General features: G+C 42.3%; 1 long non-coding RNA gene across 1 annotated transcript in view; it reads left to right on the top strand.

Annotated features, from left to right (window-relative positions):
- The window catches only part of LOC141278266 (uncharacterized), a 43,481-nt gene that overhangs the window by 13,012 nt on the left and 10,617 nt on the right, over positions 1-19,852 (top strand). The window contains exon 2 of the long non-coding RNA XR_012330653.1: positions 17,583-17,836. This is a non-coding gene — a long non-coding RNA (uncharacterized lncRNA). The remainder of the gene's footprint in view (positions 1-17,582; positions 17,837-19,852) is intronic.

Consider the following 19,852-nt stretch of genomic DNA (forward strand, 5'->3'; position numbering starts at 1 on the left):
GGCTTTCTTGAGAAGCTCAAATTGATGTAAACACTCATATATTCTGTATCTTTCCTGCTTAAGACATGTAGCTAGAATTTTTTATCTTTACTGCTCATTGGAGACACTCCTGACTCTTGCCTGTAACAGACCCTTGGGTATCAGCTCATTTCTGGTTATTTAAGATGACCCATGACCTTTATAAGGTTGCTGTTATTATAATTCAAGGTGGTACTCTGTAAGGCATTATCCAGGTACGTCTTATTCTCTGCTCTATCCCTGGCATCTAGCACATAGTAGGTGCTCACTGAAGATATGTTGAAAAAAATCTGTGAATGACTATATCCTTGTACCTTTCAGCTAATAATGTAGGTCCCTCTTGTTCATGATGGCTGAGACAGATGTGATACATTTCTTAGGCCACCATTTCTTAGATAGATGTGATACATTTCTTAGGTGTGGGTTTGGGAATTCATCTTGACACCAGGCAAATTTTGATAATTACAGAGCAACTTTAGCTGTTCACATCTTGTGCTGTTGTGTCGAAGGTCACTTAGTCCCTGTGTCTTTCAAGGAGGAGCCTGGTCCAGTTGCTGAGCACAACTTGCCGGGCTGGTTGCATAATAACTTTACTTTAGCATTAAGTTATCCTACAGTTCATCAGGGGGGATTAGTTCCAGAACAGATCCTAAAAGCCTTTTAATGGGAATAAGAATTAGGGAAATAAGAAATCTGATTTCAGGTAAGCCTATGGAAATTTCCCATAGAAAGGTGGGTCCCCAGAGTGGCCCCAGAGACTGACACATCATGGCAGGCATTCTGTCCAGTCTTTTCAGATTCCTTTGTAAAAATTCTCAGATGGCTAAACACAGTGATCAGCTTCCACAGCTACAAAATATCAAGGACACATTTCTCCCATTAGCCTCTCTCCCAAGGGGGCAAACCAACATCTTTTCTCAGAGAGGAATCAATACCACTGCGTCTGGGTCACAAGGAACTCAAACAGCTGCTCTCTTCAAACTTTGTTTGAATCAACATTACTCTTCAACATCTGTAAGTCTCTGTTTTATATTCAAATGTTGAAAGCCTATATACTCTACACCAGCATTTCCTATGGAAATTTTTTCAGTAACAGAAATGTTCTGTATTTGGTTGTCCAAAAATGATAGCCACTAGCTACATGTGACTACTGAGCACTTGAAATACGGCTAGTGCGAATGAGGCACTGAGCTTTTAACTGAATTCAATTTTGATTAATTTAAATTTGAATACTCATGACTGTAGTTGACCTGCCATGTTGAACTGCGCAGCTCTATACAACTGAAATATAGACAAACACAAAAAAAGAGCACGTGAAATAGTCTTGAATTATGGTAAAATTATAAAAGCAACATATTGTCAATAAAGAAAAAAATTTCAATAGACAAATGTGGAGAACACTAAAAACACTCACTTCTCAACACCTAAATGTAGGTATTATTAACATTGTGGTGTATGATACCCTTTCTAGTATTTCTCTTCAGTTTTCTGCAAGAAGGGAAAACAGTGCAAGCTGGCTAGTATATGGTTAGAATGGTCAAGAGAACAGCATGAAAATCCCAGGTGATCCTGTGTTTCACTGATTACAAGAGCTATGCGAGGATCTGTCTCCTGCGCAGACAACAGGCTGGTGGCTGCCACTGTCAGTGACCCCTCCTGTCCTCACACAAATCTCTTCCTCATAAGCTGTCTATCATGTCCCCAATTCCCACCATATTTAGGATGACGTGTTTCTGTTAACAGCTAAATGTTATGCACAGCACCTCCTGACATTTCAGCCTTTAGTATCTTAGGGGAGCATGGTCTAGACGGTCAGACCTGAGGCTGGGGCATTTGAGGGGCCTGGGCAGCTAACGGGCAGTGTTTAGCCACTGGGACAAGGAAGGAGAGTGTTTCAAGGGAAGAGACTGGATGGAGAGAGATGGAGAATGCCATCTTCATACTTTGGTCTAGGACAGGGTCTGGTATACTGAAGGCTTTGTTTATTCACTCATTCCTGTGTTCATTCAACAAGTAATCTGTAAGTACCTATTCGATGTCAGGGTCTTTCAGAGGAGTATAGCATATATTAGGACAAAAGAGCCATGTTCACTCCCTCATGGATTTTGGAATCTAATATAGAGACAGACAATGAACAGGGAAACAACAAAAACTCAGTTACAAGTTGAGAAAAGTGCTCCTAAGGAAACATGACATAGAGATGAGAGTAAAGGAGGAGAGGATCTTCATGGATAAGAATAGGCACAGAAGCCTTCTTGAAGAAAGGATCTTTTTACCAAGATGTAAAGATTGGGAAGGAGCTAGTCCTGTGAAACGTGGAGAGAGAGAGAGAGAGAGAGAGTGTGTGTGGGGTGTGTGTGTGTGTGTGTGTGTGTGTGTGTGTGTTCAACGCTCTGGAGAAAACATTTTCAGAGGCCTGGTCAGGGAGAACTTGGAGCAGTGAATGAAGAAAAGGCGGCTGGGCCTACAGTCGGAGAAGTAAGCAGGGGGTAGAGCACGCAGGCACCTAGGCCACATAAGGGCTTCACTGTTTATTCTGAAGAAAACAGAAGATATTGATGATGTAGTCAGGAGGGTGACATGATTGTTAGCACTTATTTTTGGTGAAACTCCATGCTAATTGCTGAGGATATAGCATGGAACTAAACCAGCAAAAATCCTTGTTCTTATGGAGCTTACAGTCTAGTGGGAATTGAAATCATAGGAAAGCTGAGTTTAAAGAAACTGTTGAGGATTCAGCCACAGCCTTGGAGGTGATTGGAGACACTCTCTGAGGCAGATAAAGTCAGACAGGTAGGATTCCACCTGCAAGCATCAGTATCTGTCTCCCATCTCAGGAAGGACTTTTCACCTGGATCTTGGGCTCTGCCTTATCTGAATGTTCTCTTTTCAAACTGTTCACTTGTTTCCCGACCTGATAAACATGCCTCTCCTTCCAGGCAAATCAATTCTCTTTTGGTCTAATGAGGTCTAATGGCATGGCTCCCGTACTGTCACTCATTTATTTCCTAATTCAGATTAGCATGGGCTGAAAATTTCAAGCCAGCCGAAGTCAAAAGCTTAACTGTAAACCAGTGGCAGGTTAGATAATGAATACTTCTTTCAGGAAGCATTTCATCTGCTGCTTAAACTGCTAGAGAGACACAGCCAAAATCTAAGCAGTCTTAAATTTACTCTCAACTGATTTCTTGTAGAGAAGCCACAGAAATTCACTGGGCCAACGTCCAGCTCTGCCACAGACAAGCAGTTCATTCCCATCCTTGTGACTGGCCATCACTGCTCCTGCAAACACAGCACAAAACTATAATGAGGCATAGCATGACCCTCTGAGCAAAAGGACAAGATGTCCAGCTCGTTTCCCTTTCTAGACGCCATCCCCAGACAGGTGAAATGGGGTGAGGTTTTCCTTAAGCACTCCCCATCGTTTGACTATGGCCTTGAGGCAAAAGTTAAGAGAATGCCAAAGAAGTTCAGTAACCAAGATAAACAATACTTTAATGCAATGTTTTAAAACTCAAAATTGACGTAAGATATCCATGATGGACAAAGCATTGTAATTTTAACTGAAGACAGTATCCACTGGGGTGAACACCATTGGCTGGGCCTCAGGGGACCTGGGGCCTTCTTCAGCTGTGCAACATGCGGTAAGTTACTCCACCTCTCTGCTCCCAACGTACAGAGGAACACACTAAAACCGGCAGAGGTGCTCATTCTTTCAAGGAGCTGTTAATTCATCAGCTTCTCTTGAGGGAGGGGATGTATACTTGACACTGGTAGATTTTTAAATTCTGCCCAGTAATTCTAAGGGCACTAGGGTTGAGGAAAATGACCTGGCTGGCCTGATAAACTAATTGCAACTCAAGTGTTAGTTGCTAAGTGTGGATTTCTATATTTCTCCTGCCACATGTTGTCAGCACTTTGACAGTAATACTCTTCTGGTTTAGGGCAGTATGACACCAGGACAGGGTCATGGGGAAGGGTGGAGCAATATTTGTTGAGCTCCTACTTCCTCTCAGTTATCATACTAGATGCTGGTCTTTTGGTTTAATTCCCCCCATCTCCACTGAAGAGACGAAGAAACTAATGTCTGTAGATAGGGAGGCCTTTCATGAAAACCCTCAACTGGCCTCACGAAGCAGATTCATTCCGTGGAGCGTTAGACGTGCTCATTTCACAGACCCTCCAGAACTGCCCACGTGTCTGCACGCAGCCATGAACATTTCAGCACCATGAAAATTCTGCTTTCTATTTAGAGTTAGAGATCCCAGATCCTCCAGCAGCTTGAAGTGACTGGGGCAGAATTCAGGTGAACAGGGGTTGAACTGGCTCTGGGTTCTGTTGAGGATGGGCTGTGTCTAGACAGAGGGCATGAGGAAGTCTGTTTGGGGGTAAACTGGCTCCAGCCCAGCTCACCCCTCTGAGGAGAGGTTTCCCAGTCCCCTTCTTTCCTTCCCTGTCTCATTTCCCCCACGGTTAACATGTTTTGAGCTCTAACGCTGTGCCAAGCACTGTCCACCCTTTGTATAATAGATTATTTTTACTCTTCATAACAAACTTATGTGGTAGGAATTATTAGAGCCTCTTCATTGATGAAGAATCCAAGACTCAGTGATGTCAAGTACTTACTAGGCTTCCTGCAGGCAGTAAGTAGGATTCAAAGTCAGGTGTTTTTACGCCAGAGCCTGGACTATGAAGCATGGTCTGTACTGCAGACCCTAATACCTTTCCTGTTAGGAGCAACTGTTTGAAAATTGGTGGGCTGGTGCCTTCTCAGTCAGCTGTCCAGAGTGTGGTGCAGAGGGTATCACTGAAAATCCAACAGCTTCCCATTGGTGAATAACATAAACTTTCCAGCATCTGGGTATTTTCCATTTAAGGAGACAGCATATTTTACCTGGGTCAAGTGGTAGTTTACTCACAGCTCAAGGAAATGCTAGAAATTAGGAGCTCTCTATAGTTTGTCTGACCTCAGCCCATAATTATGGAATCTTACTTCTGAGCATACCAGTAACTTTCCACTTCAGTCTAGGTTGAAAATATTCCCCACCTCCCAAAACCTGGGTATGTTATTCTTCAACATCAATCAGGGGATGCAAAATGACAGCAATTTCAGTATTCAGTGCTTTTTCTTCCCTCATATTTAACCCAAATATACCCTTCATCTTTTGGTCCCATTTCCTTAAAAAACCCAAAAACAATTGGTACCCAGAGAAGATGTTGGAGGCCAAGGAGTATGTTTTATCCACCTTTGTGTCTCCAGCACATAATATAGTACCTGATGCAATGTAGGCCCCTAGGAAGTATTTGGTGCGTGAATGAATGGTGTGCTCTGAATGTGAAGAAGGGGCTACTGGACCACCACGGATAGGACACAGGCAGACACATTTTTTCTAGAAGTGCAGACGGATCTTCAGTAAGCCACCATACTCCACCTTGCTTCCGCTGCTTTTTCTATACCGCTTTCCTGCGGCTGGATTTACTGACATCTCCACTGTGGTCCCAGAATTACCTTCACCCCACTAGTCTGGAGTTCATCAAGCTCGGGCCAGGAAGTGTCTCAGTGGCTAAAAAGTCTCCACCACCTACAGGGGATTAATATTAGGACAAGGTCCGAAAGCAGGATTCTGCTTTATCTGCTGGGTTCATCTCAACCCTCAAGTCTCTAAGGCATCTCATCTAATCCTCACAGCAATCCAGCGAGGTAGAGACTGTGCCTGTTAGGACTGGGTTTGTCTGCACAAAACAGAAGCCCATACACACAAGAGTTTCCTTTTCTCCCAGAACAAGAAGCTGTAGGACCATTCAGGGCTGGTCCTGTGGCTTCCAGTGCCATCGGGGTCTTGGGCTTCATTTGACTTTCAGCCCCACCAGGCTTAGTCTGTGGCTTTGTGCCTCATGCTCGCTAGATGGCTGTTTCCCTTTCAGCATCCCATCTGAGTTTCAGGCAGAAAAAAGGGGAAAAGATGAAGGGCAAAAGCAAATGGCAGTGGAATCCACCCCCTTTACAAGTTTTTCCACAGCGCCTTCCAGAGATTTCTGTTTACAGGTTACCAAACACACCAGGGACTCTGGAGATATTCGTGTTTTTAATCGACCACAGTGTTTCTGAAACAGTATCGGGGTCCTTTTTATAACGATAAAAGGGAGATAAGGCTGGCGTTTAATACAGTCCCACCACAGCATGGCAGCCACTGGGGCTGCAGGGAAGAGCCCTGGGGGCCCGTGGATTTGAGGGCCATGGTGCTTCTTCCCCGCCTTTGGGTGACCCAATCCGTAGCACCAGGCTTCCTTCTTGCTTCCTCTCTCCTCACTCACCCTCCCTCACACCGCAATCCTTCTCCTGACCTAGAGCCCTGCCCTGAACACTTTCTGCTCCCCAAAGGCCCTCCCTTGCTTCTGCGTCAGCCCCTCTCACTCACCGCTAGTGAGATCCTCTGTCTATTGAGCATATTTCCAGTGCTGATTGCTAATCTGCCTGGCCCCTGCCTTTACTCAAAGGATGGCATCCTTGCCCTTCCCCCCCAGGCACCAGGCTGGACCTCCTTGAACTTGAGACTGTCCAATTCATCTCTGAACCAGAGTCTGTTCCTGTAATCAGGTCAGTTTCAGTGCCCAGAAAGTTGGCGGGGGGCGGCGGGGGGGTGTGTGTGTGTGTGTGTGTGTGTGTGTGTGTAATTTCCTGCGGTAACGAAGTTCCCAAAGCCTTGCATTTGGCCCCTGTTGAGGCTGGATATACCATGTTCAGAGCTGAAGGGAAGCAGCTTTCACTCTCCCTTTCACATGATCTGGCTACTGAAGGGGCATGGAGGATTTGTTTCCCTGGCACCCAAAGATAACAGGAGGTAGGATTTAAGAGAGCTGGAAGGCACAGAGCCATCATCTAGTTTAACTGTTGTGCTTTATCCAAGAGAAACGGAGGTCCAGAAGGGTGGAAGTTATCTCTCTAACGGGGGCAGAGCCGCACCGCCCACAGTAAGCATGTTGGGGTGAGCTAGGAGTCTGAGACCAGCTGTTGGGATACTTCCCAGAACTCTCTCCCAGCTTCCTTCACCTGTAAGCAAACCATCCAACTAACTACCGAGAAGGCAGAGGGAGGGGACATGAGATAGCTACAGGGGGCATTTCTCTGTCCTTAACCAGGAGAGCATTTTGGCAGAAAGCTGGGAAGGCAGGAGGTTCAGGGAAGTCAAATACTGAATGGTTGAATGGGAAGAAGTTTACACTGTAATAGTTCCAGGCAGAAACAGGGAAACAGATCGGGAGCAATGATGGATATTGTTCAAGGACGCTTAGGGCTTCAGTAACAGAGGGAATAGTAATGGCAGCTAACACTCACTGAATACCTGCTATGGACCAGGCACTATGCTTAGAGCTTTACCTGAATCAATTTGCTTAATCATCACAGCAGCCCTATGAGTTTGCTACCAATGGCCTGCAATTTTGTATCCAAGTTTCTTGAAGCCAAATGTGTTCCCACTTCAGAATTTTCCATATTTTATAAAAATAGTAGGGTGTATATGCTGCAATATTATGTAGCATTATGGGATTTGGGGCAGCACCCAGTAAATGAGTACATTGACATTTCTGCAGCAAGTGGGCTAGACGAAGACCATAAAAACCCTCACGTCAATCTTGCCACCAAATTCTTGTGGCTGCCCCACTCATGAAAAAACTCTAGGTTTCTGAGCTTTGGGGATTTCAAAGCTTTCAAACTGCAACACTATCCTCAGTTTCCAGAGGAGAAAACTGGCAATCTGGCTCCAGAGCCTGTGCTGTTAGTTATGTTGTCCTGCTGCCTGGTGATGATGCACGTCCATCATACTGTATACGTCCAATATCACTGTAATGCATGTAACCTCATCTAGCCTTCCTAGAAATGCTAAGGAAGAGGGAGCAAACTCTGCTGCACCTCTTTAACAAATGGGGAAACTGAGACTCAGAAAAGGGGCGTCTTGTTCAAGGGCGCAGACTGGATGGATAGAGGCAGAAGCTAAACCAAAAGTCAGGTCTGCAGACTCCTGGCTCTCCTGACTCCTATTCCTGTGCCATCTGGGCACATTTCTTACGAATTATTTGAAGGAAGAGTACTATGAAGAGAATGGTATTATTTGTGATGCTTTGAAGAATAATTTTGAAGTGTCAGCAGAATCAGAGTGGAAACATGAAAACATTTGCTAACTTTTTGAACAAATTGTAAAAGAAGAGGGTGTGATAGCCTCCTTATCTTCCCCAGATGCCAGAGAGCAAGGTCCTGACCAGCTGAGCAAGGGGACGGCAGCCAGCCCACCCCTCCTGCAACTGAAGATTTGTTCTCTGAGACTGAGATGATCCCTCCTGACATTAGGGTTATCTGAGGTCTCCTGTTTATCTCCAAGGGCGGCAGAGAAAACAGGCAAGCAAGCAAACCATATCCTGAGCACTGGAAAATTTGGGCAGGAGGTCTCTGCTTTTGTGTCCTAGAGGCTACAGCGCAAATATTGGAACGCCACAGCCACAGAGTCATGAGAAGTGCTGTCTGCAATATTCAGGAAGGGGGCAGAGGCTGCAAAGTCAGCCTCGAGAGCAAATAGATGAGGGACGTAGATTCTGCTGCCGAGCTCTTTGTGCCCGGGATATATGTTGTCCCTCTCATGGACAGGAGAACAGGCCGGGGTGGGGGCAGGAGGAGAGGCAGGTGGCCCTGGAGGATCCTGGGAAGGGTGGAGAGATGAAGGACATGAAGAACTTCAACATTTCTCCACCTTCTCACATCAACACTTCATGGAGCATTACTTCCAGGAGCAATCTTTGGAGGTGTTTCCACTTCTGGCTACAGCTAAAATTACAGATTGGCAGCTGGTGGCCTGGTCTTATTTAAGGGTACCAAAAAGCCCCCCCTGCCCTGGCCTGCAAATATCTCACCATTAGAGGAATTCCTTTGTACTGATGAATTCTCCAGAAGACACCACATGCAAAGATTTTGCCAAAGTAGTACCTAAGCACATGCCATTCATCTGTCTGGAATGTTCTCACCTCACTTTTCTATCTTTTAAATTTCTACTCATTTTTCGAGACATTCCTTGGACCTGTTCCTCTCTCCTGGGTACCCCAAGAGGTTTCTTACATATGCCTCTGTTAGAACTATGGTTCCTCTATAATATCATTGCATGTTACAGGTTGGTCTCCCCCACTGGATGGTGGGTATAATAATATAATTCACAAAGACTAAACAGGATAGTGTATGTGAAGTGCTTGGCACAGAGAAGACACCAAGCAAAGGATAGCATTTCTCTCTCTTTCCTTCTGTCAGTACTTCACTTGAACTATTTCTAGGATTCACTTCTTTCCCTCCTGCTTCCTTACCACCACCATAAGCCATTTCTCTATTACCTTAAAAGCTTCCTAATTGCCGTCAATGCCTCCAGGGTCTTTCTTTTAATATACCCTGTAGGCTACTGACTAATGAATTTCCCTGAGATGTCTCTGTCCTCGTGTTCTGCCACATTCAAGGACTGCAGTGGTTCCTACTGAACCACTCCCAACAAACACCTAGCAATATATCCAGCAGTACCATTTGTTCCTCCTAATCATAAAACTCCTTCCTAATAGAACTTGAGTGTTTTTCAGGTTTTGAAACAACCTTGTGCAGATGTGTCTCAGGGGAGTTTGAAGCTCAACGATGTCCTAAAGGACCCAGGCTCATTCCAAACTTTTGCTTCACCATCCTTAGTATCTTGGCTTTTCATCCTCTTGTTCATAGCCCATGACCTCTAGATGAATGCCATCATTCCAGGCAGCATGAGCGATTCAAAGACAGGAAGCAAGCGGAAGGGTCAAAAGTTTTTCTCTTCTCAGTGCTTTGTCTTCTTATTTAGAAAGGGAAGGCTGCTAACTGCCTAATTATCATTTCCGAACCCCTCCTCTGGGCACTATTTAACCCCACTGGACATTTTATCCTCTTTCAGCCACCATTGTCCCTTATGGTAGGGTTGCTACATTTCCCAAATAGAAATATAGGATACCCAGTTAAAACTGAGTCTGATAAACAACAAATAATTTTTAGTATAATTATGCCCCAAATGTTGCATGACATATACTAAAAAGTTTGTTTTTTCCCTGAAGTTCATATTTAACTGGGCACCCTGTACTTTCCCTGGCAACCCTCCATTATGGGCACTGCCACGACTTTCACCAGGTGCCACTGTCTCCCTAAGGAATTGATAGGATGGCCCTGAGTCCTCAAAATGCCACAGAACTGGAATGTTAAATGAGAAACTTGACCCAAATGCCTCTCTTCACCTTTTGTGTTACACTCTCTTAATGGAATAACAAAGAAAAGTCACTTGTGCCCCATTGTCCTAGTACATTCTCAACAAAGCATCTCTTTGCCTAGAGCCACTCCTCCCTAAGACTCAGCCCTGAGCTCTGGAGGTGGAGCATATGGGCAGAAGACAAATGGGAATGGTAGGCATTAGGATGCACCCAGCATTTCTCCTTCGCCCGAAGCCCAAGGTGAGGCCGAGCTGTCTGTCTTCCTCGACTCTAACTTGGACATGTCTTTATCAGGGGCTCCAGACCTGTTATTTTGGGCAACATCTTTTCAGTTCATGCGAACATACCTACCCACCTGTCTACACCGACATTTCAGAATTCTAGTAGACACAGCTTAGTCCCCTAAGGGCCACAGTCTTAGTCTCATAAGTGCTATTCAGAGGAGAGACCAATAAAGGCTTCACTGCTTAAGGTAGTCTTCATGGAAATTAACATTTGGCTTGGTTCTTGAAGGAAGGAACTGAGCTGGTCAGAAGGCAGGACGAGGCTGTGTGTGGGAGATGGAAGAAAGTGTGCTTTCAGGAGACTGTGCGGAGACCAAGGCTGAAGCAGGGGTTGCGTGCTGAGGAGTTGTGGAAAGGAGGTGGGGTAAATTCAGGACCGTGTTATGGGAGACGCCGCACAAGGAAAGGCAGCTCACTCGGTGTAGTAGGAAACAGAGGACCTGCAGAGACTGATGAGTGACCATGTGATCGCTGCATTTTCATATTTGCCGACTGAATTAGTCATACAGAGAGAAATCACAAGACCATGCGTAGGCACAAAACTGAAGTTAAAAACTGTTTTACAGCCATCAGACTTTATAATCCAAAGGAAATATTTCAGATCACTCAACATAGGCTTGTTTTTACATTTCCCCTCATTATCCCCTGGTATAAAATTAAGTCACTTAAAGAGAAACCTAGAACATTTTGATGAAGGTATGCACTCCTCTGCCAGTTAAGAAGTCTGAGCCTTTAGAAGAATTCACTCTTTCTAGTTAAATTCTTTAGTGCCTGGAATTAAGAATAAGACCATTTAGTATTTGAATAAAACATGTATTACATTATTAGATATTCAAGTTTATGTCCACTTCATCTTGGGCGTTAAGGATATTCCAGGGCAACTTTGATCATCACTAATTCTCTGACAGCCACTTCCTTCCTCCTGGTCCAGGAGCTTGTTGACGAGAGATGAACTGGGTGCACATACCATTCCTCTACCTCGTATCCCAGCTGCCAATAGAACAGCCCCCACTTCACCCAGCTACCCTCCCAGCACAGCACACACAGGCTTTTCCTGCATTATTGCCCAAAGAAGTGGGTGTGCCCTGTTCTCCCTTTCCTCAGGACAGCACATTGATCTGGCCCAAGGTTGTTTCCTCCCCTTTTTGTATTTTGTCTCTCTGGATGGCCCCTTGTTCACCCAGGGCACTTGGGGCCCTCTGTTCCCTCCATCCTGCTTTAAACCTTATCCCAATAAAGATCTGGTAAACTATTTCACATGATGCTTGGAGATATTCACATGGGGGTGGAGAGGAACATGGAAAATTGAGAGACGAAAGCATATAATGCAGTCCTAAGACATCTTATTTTCTTCTCCTAAACAAAACAAAGCAAACAAACAAACAAAACCACCTCGGCTGGGATGGAGGGCGTCCTTGCTGTTACTTCTGTTTTTCCTTGGAATTTTCCCACTGTGACATTTACATGTTTGCTAGGGTAGATATGGTCACCAAAAGCTTAATATGTAATCCTTCCTAGAAGAAAAGGAAGGAAACTATTTCTAAAATAAGTGGAGCTCAAATCATGGGGATTTGGGCATCGGCCTTCAGGGGTGGTACCACCTCCTTAGGCCAGGGGATGCCTCTTCAGGATGAGGAACAGAAGGTTCAGTTGCTCCCTGCTTGGTCCTTCTGCTCCAAACCCTTCACTCGAGTCATCAGAAGGGTCATCCTAGTTTAAGGCTATGTTACTTTTCCATTTATTTACTCATGAACAGATAATCCATGTACATAGCCAAGAATTAAAAGTGTTCAACAGGTGAGTGATACAATGAAAAATAAGCCTCCTTCCTTTTCCTGCCCCGGACGCTCTGTCCTCCCTGGGGGGGGGTGGGGGGGTGATCTCTATGACCAGTTTCTAAGCCTCCTTCCTTTTCCTGCCCTGGCCACTCTGTCCTCCCTGGGGGTGATCTCTATGATCAGTTTCTTCATTGTCCTCTTTCCAGAGCTTGTCTACGCATTTTCAGAAATATAGAGTTATTTGAAGTTCTTTTATTGGCTTATTTGCTAAGTTTTTCAGAGCTCTGGGTCATTCACATGGATCAAAACTAACAAATATAAATAAATATAAAAGATGATCAGTGAAAAGTCACACACGCAACCCCATTCTCTGCCGTCTCCACAGTTTCCCTGCACCCCATGGAGGATCTGCTTTTATGTGCCTCTGAATTATTCCAGACTTCTTAAAGGAGCATATAAGCACATACAATTCTTTTTCTTCCCCTCAAGGGACCCTATAAAGACAACAAAAAGGATTATTTGAAAAAGAAAAAATATGCATTAATGGAATTAGCAATATGCAATTTATGGAGCAGTCAACTTAAACACAAATATATATACAACAAACTACAAATAATAAACAAATTTGACCATATGGGGTTTCTTTGCTTCAGGATATTGTGATCCTCTTAACAGGAACCCTCCTAATTATACTCCAATAAAGATGTTTAAAAAAAAAAAGAACCCTCCTTTTTAAAAGTATTTAAAAATTCCTGTGTCCTGGGCTGGACCAATCAGAACATCTGCCAGCAGTACACCGTACAAGCTGTACCTGGTATACCATACAGGTGTGTCCTGATGGCTATCAGCTTGTTTGCCCCCGAGTCGGTCTATGCAATGCTGGGGACCAAGGTGATTTATCACCTAGGTTGGCTCTGTGGTTTTGCCTGCCACACAGGGGTGGATCACTGTGGCTCTTGATGGGAAGAGGAAGCTTCTGTCCTGAGCCCCACCATACTGTGGTGGAACCCCAAAGCCCCACCACACCTTTATTTGAGAAGTTCATAGGTCCCTCCCAGCAGCCTGGAATGTTATTGTGTAATCATTGCATTTTCTCTCATGGCTGGGCAATCCCAGCCCCCCACAATAGCTGTGTAGGTTACTGCCTCATCTACCTACTTGGGAGGTTGATACTAGGTCATCCCTACTAGGGATGACCCAATTGTAGGCTCGGGAACCTAGCCGTGTCCTAGCTGCATTTGCTCCTGCTGTTTCTTCTCTTTGCAATACTCTCTCCATGCAATGCCTAATTTTCAAAGTCCAACCCATCCTTTAAAATCCAGTGTAAGTATCCCCTGAAAACAATCCAGATCTCCCATTTAAATGTATTTCTTCCTTTCCTCAAACCCTTACTGCTGTTTCAATCATACTATCACATTCTGCTTATAACTGTAATCCCAGCTATAATTATAAATATGTTTTTCACCACCATAGGACTATAAATTTTGTGACCTTGGCTATTTATCTCTGTAATCCCCATGGCGCAGCTTAACATGGTACATAAAAAACAGTAGGCTCTCAATAAATATTTATGAAACAGAATTGAATTTCTTGGTTAAATCCTCACCCAGTTGGGTGGTATAGGGTGTCAGGAAGAGGGTTAGTGCTGAAAATCTCATACTCTATAGGTCCAGAAAAAAAAGCTTTCCACTTGAACAGTGAAGCAGGATGACCCTCAGAATGGGAGAAAATATTTACAAATGAAGCAATGGACAAGGGTTTAATCTCCAAAATATACAAACAGCTCATGCAGCTCAATATCAAAAAAACAAACAACCCAGTCAAAAACTGGGTGGAAGACCTAAATAGACATTTCCCCAAAGAAGACGTACAGATGGCCAAGAGGCACATGAAAAGATGCTCAACATCATTGATTATTAGAGAAATGCAAGTCAAAACTATAATGAGGTATCACCTCACACCAGTCAGAATGGCCATCATCAAAAAATCTACAAAAAATAAATGCTGGAGAGGGTGTGGAGAAAAGGGAACCCTCTTGCACTGTTGGTGGGAATGTAAATTGATACAGCCACTACGGAGAACAGCATAGAGCTTCCTTAAAAAACTAAAAATAGAACTACTATATGACCCAGCAATCCCACTATTGCGCATATACCCTGAGAAAACCATAATTCAAAAAGAGTCATGTAGCACAATGTTCATTGCAGCACTATTTACAATAGCCAGGTCATGGAATGACCTGGCTCATCGACAGATGAATGGATAAAGAAGATGTGGTATATAGGTACAATGGAATATTACTCAGCCATAAAAAGGAACGAAATTGAGTCACTTGTAGAGATGTGGATACAGAGTGTCCACATCTAGAGACTGTCATACAGAGTGAAGTAAGTCAGAAAGAGAAAACAAATATCATATATTAACGCATATATATGGAATCTAGAAAAATGGTACAGATGAACTTGTTTGCAAGGCAGAAGTAGAGACACAGATGTAGAGAACAAATGTAAGGACACCAAGGGGAGAAAGGGAGGGTGGGATGAATTGGGAGATTGGTACTAACATTTATACACTAATATGTATAAAACAGATAACTAATGAGAACCTGCTGTATAGCATAGGGAATCTACTTAATGCTCTGTGGTGACCTAAATGGGAAGGAAATCAAAAAAGAGGGGATATATGTATACACATAGGTGATTCACTTCACTGTACAGCAGAAATTAACACAACATTGTAAAGCAATCATACCCCAATAACAAAATTTAAAAATAAATAAATAACAAATAAATAAATAATTTTTTAAATTAATAAAAATAAATAAAAAGAATTCAGTCTCTGGCCTTAGCATGATCTGAATTCAATCCAGATTCTGCACTTATTAGCTCTGTGACCTCAGGCAAGCTACTTGACCTCTTTAAAATCATTTCCCCAAATGTAAAACAAGGATGGGAATAATAGTACCTACCTTATAAAGCAAACGATAAACATTCAGTCATTACCATTTTTAAGAGTTTTTATTGGGGTGACTGTCACTATCATCTGTTTCTGGTCAGAAAGCTTTGACAGTAGCAGCTGAAGTCAGGAGCTCTTGGAACCAAGGCTCAGACCACTTTCACTTCCAAGGTGCTATTTGCTTGGAAGGAGGGAAATTAAAGTCATTAATGAAACTTCAGTGAGCCTTCATTTCCCACGAGGAAAGCAGGCTGAATAATTGTGAATGCTTTGTCTGAGTCTGTTCATTGGTTCAAAAATATTCTCAATCCAAGCTGATATCAATACAGAAAGCCACAGGGCATATATTTTATTTGCTATTTGGTACTAATCACGAGTGTTCTTAAAATGTTATTTTTAAAACATCTGTCCAATTATCTCATTATAGTCTCAATAACAAATGGACAGTTGAACTTAAATATTAGGAAGTTTTCCAACATGAAACAATTAGAGCATTCAGCTGACAAAAGGACATGGAAAATGTACAATTTCTAAAGGGAAGTTTATACGTAGCCTGCAAACACCATGAATCTCTGCAAAATTCAGGAAGCAGAGAGTTAATGACTGGAAACTGCTTGTCAGTTGTGCTGGAAATTTCCACTGCTTGTTCTGTTGGCTATGCAAGGGGTTATACACGGAGAAGAGCCGGCTCCGTGTGTGTGTGTGTGTGTGTGTGTGTGTGTGTGTGTGTGTGTGTCTGTGTGTATTGCCTCTTTATAAATGCTCTGCAACTCTATGTCACAATCTGTTTTCCTCCCAGCTTTGTTTTCCAGCTTTCTCTGGAGTCACCAGAGGACCCCCTCCTGGCTTGTTTATTGTGTAACCAATGCCCTGCTATACATGGCCTTACTCCCAATCTGATCTATTAATAGTTCTCTTGCAAAGACATTATTAGTCTTCTTAATGAAATAGTTAATTAGAACATATATTGACTTGTGTAAACAAAGGCAATATTAATAAAGGTCATTTGAAAGTTTGTGAAGAATGTTAGAAGTTTAATCCCTTAGAGCAGCAAGGGACCTAAAACAGTACTTCAGACAGCCCCTTTTTAAAATTTTAGATGATGAAGTTGGAGGCACAGAGAAAAGAAGCAAAGTCACAAAGCTAATTACAAAGTCTGGCTTTCAGACTAACAATGTACAGCCAACCACATGAAGAGTGGAAGTAGAGTGGTTACCCACCATAATCATGACCTGCAAATTAAGAAACACCATGAGCCCTTAAGGAGTCATGTTTGGGAAAAAGAAATACCAGTATGGTACATTGAAATTCTATTCGTGAAGCAGCATCACTGAAACAACCATTGCAGAGCTTAAATATCAAGATAAGTGTGGATAAAAACAATTGATATGTCTCCCTGTCTACCTTTCTTCTAGGAGAATGCAGACCCAGGGGAGGATGGCAGCTAAATCCTAGGTGTGTGGGTGTGGCCACGAATGGAGAAATGACACATTCCTCTCTGTTAGCTGATAACAGCCCGGCGAAGATAATGCTTAATATCCCCAGCACTCTGTACTTCATTGTACTTACTACAGATAGTTAATTAATTATACACTTACCCAGTTATATAATATATAATTACCTATTGTAGTACATAATTACACATTTGTAGAATTATATAATTGATATCATTTTCCCTTGATACACTATTTAAAAAAAAACTGTTAAAAAAAAACCAAACACTCAATATAGGAAAAAAAAAGTGCTAAATTAAATTGCATTTGGTTCTTAGCCCAGGAGAGACAGGTTGAATGAATAAGACAATGTTTTTCTCTGTTACACAACAAAATAGGCCTCTAAGACTTTGTTGATTCTCAAGCTCTTAATTTCATATGTGTTTTGAGTAGGCTATGGCTACAGTGATTGCATTTTTAAACTTTTTTTATCTTGAAGTGTCATATACAAATAGAAAAGTACACAAAACATAAATGAGTGATCATAAAGGGAACACTCATCTGCGCATCCAGGACGAGAAGTAGAACACTACCACCTTGAAGCCTCACTCATACCCCTTCCCAATCACCACTCCATTTCCCCCCAAAAGATAAACACTGTCCTGACTTAACAGTGTAGCTTTGTTTCACCTATTTTGAACTTTATATAAGTAGAGTCATACATTTTCTTAAGATACATGTCTGTAGCAGCAAAAATGTGGTACTTATGTATACCACTGGGTCAGTGAGATGAGACATTTGAAATGGGGACTGCCTCAAAATCCACAACATACAGTCAATGTAACTTTGCGTCTTTATGAAAGTTCATCTCTAGGTACCATGCTTATTCCTCCAGAAGAAAGAACAAGGCTGATTGACCCGTCCCAGAGACCCAGAAGCTTCTCCTGGGAACCAGCAACTTACCCTCAAATGCAGTAGTTATGTTACCTTTGGCAAGAATCCGGAAAGATTTTACAAACAATCAAACACTGACAGATGGGCTTTAGTGAAGAAGAAGGAGAAGAAGAAGGAGAAGAAGGAAGGGGGGAAGAAGGAGAAAGATTGAAGGTAGAGAGAGGTAAGGTTTTGCCTTCTTTCTTAATTATTTTAGGAGAGGTCATTACTTAGAGGCACCCACAGTCAACTTGTATTTTTGATTTGTTTATAGATCAATAACTAGTTGAACCAGGAGAGAGAGGGAGAAAATTGAAATTTAAAGAGTTAGAGTTAACAATATTCAGCTTTCACTGAGTTCTGCTGTATTACAACCAACCTCCAAATATCAATAGCTTAAAACAATAAAGGTTTTTCCTGCTCTCGCATTACTTCAGCTGCAGTAGACTTCCCCTCTTTTCCTCATGTCTTTTTCTTCTGCAATACAAGCTTAAGGAGCCATTCTAATCTAGATCATAGCATTCTTGAGACAGAAGAAAGTGAAAAAGAGGTGGCAGAGCCACTCAGGAGCTATTAAAACTTCTGCTTGAAACTGACATATGTTATTTCTACTTATATTTCATTAAGAAAAGCGTATCACTTGGCCAAATGGACATTAGTCCTTTCTAGGAAAGCAAATAGTAGAGAAAAATGATGCAGACCATTTACAGGGGTCATTTTCTAATGAAGATCAACCAGAAAGTATAATACGAAAATCAGGGGGAAAGAGAAGAAACTCCCCCAAATTCAGTGAACTCAGTCAAAATCTATCCAGTATAGTGGATCATTTATGTAAGAAAATCCACTGAACAATTAAACATATTTGTGTTAGAAGCCCATACAGTCCCTGTATGAACAATGACTTCTCTAGGAAACATCTTTTACTCATTGCACTAGATTTCCAATAAATTCTTTGCTTTCTTGGAGAATTTGAAGAATTCTAAGGGTACAACTCAAATGAAAGGAAGAGCCATAGGCTAATCCCTGCTTTGTACCCAGAAGCCTCTGTTATGGGCCGGATCTTCAGTGTCTTCTGTTCTCTAATCCTCCTCCTGATGGACTCCTCTGTGAGGATATAAGTTATCCATCTTCAAGCAAACGTCGGCTGTGATGTATTTTCAGAAATTTCTCAATGTCTGATCCTGGCTGACAACATGAATCCTGTCTTCATACTGAAAAGACAGGAAAACAATTCCTTGTTTCTTCAGATTTTTTTGGGGGGGTGCATAAAATTTCTTAATTCAGACAGCATTTCCCTAGTCCTTGTCAAAATTGTTTCCTTGAAGCTCTTTTTTTCTCTTTGAAATCAGCATTCTTTTGCCTCAGTTTCAATGATTCACGCTGGTGGATTTATCTGCCTTAAAAGTCAGGTCCGAAGACTTTGGGGCGATTACAGCAGCAACTGGATTTCAGTCTTCAGAAATGCAAGTCTGACACCTTCTGGAAAGCGTGTTGCACTCACAAGTAGTTTTCTTGTCAGGACAGTAAGACGGGCCCTAGGAACCTCATTTAGAAGAGGAGTTCCTGACTTGAGTGCGATTCAGGGCTACACGAAATTGGATGGGACAAACCTTGCATCTCTATTTCCATAAATTGCTATTTGAATAAATTGCTATTTTCAACTATGAATACAGGCTATCAACTCTATTAGTATTATTAGCGATGTCAACAGTAGAAATCACAGATATTTTCTAATCACATTCTAGCTATTGCAGATATCTCAAAGCATTGTTTACACGCGATGTTACTTTGAAATCACCCTAAACCTGCCACCAGATTCTGTTATTTAATGTGTTAGTAAATAAACACATATTAATATCTCATACATTTGATTTTTTATATTTGGATTTTTAGTATTTCAGTATAATTGGTTTCCTTTGAGATTCCATGTATTTTATTTCATACATTTACGGGCTATTTTAAGAAGGTGTTTATCATTTTCACCAGACAGTTAAGGGTTTATGGCACAGAAGATATTAAGAATGCCTGTTCTAGATGCATTCTAGAGGGGATAGAGAAGGATAAAAGAAAATATAGAACAACTCTCTTTCAGTAAAATGATGATCTTTAGTTCTTTTGTATAGAATTAAATGGAAAGAGTTTCTCTTTTTAACAAAAGGATGTTTTGATAACATATTAATCATCAATGTATAAAACTTGT

This window comes from Tursiops truncatus, chromosome 3 (assembly GCF_011762595.2).
Source record: "Tursiops truncatus isolate mTurTru1 chromosome 3, mTurTru1.mat.Y, whole genome shotgun sequence".
NCBI classification, from domain to species: domain Eukaryota; kingdom Metazoa; phylum Chordata; class Mammalia; order Artiodactyla; family Delphinidae; genus Tursiops; species Tursiops truncatus.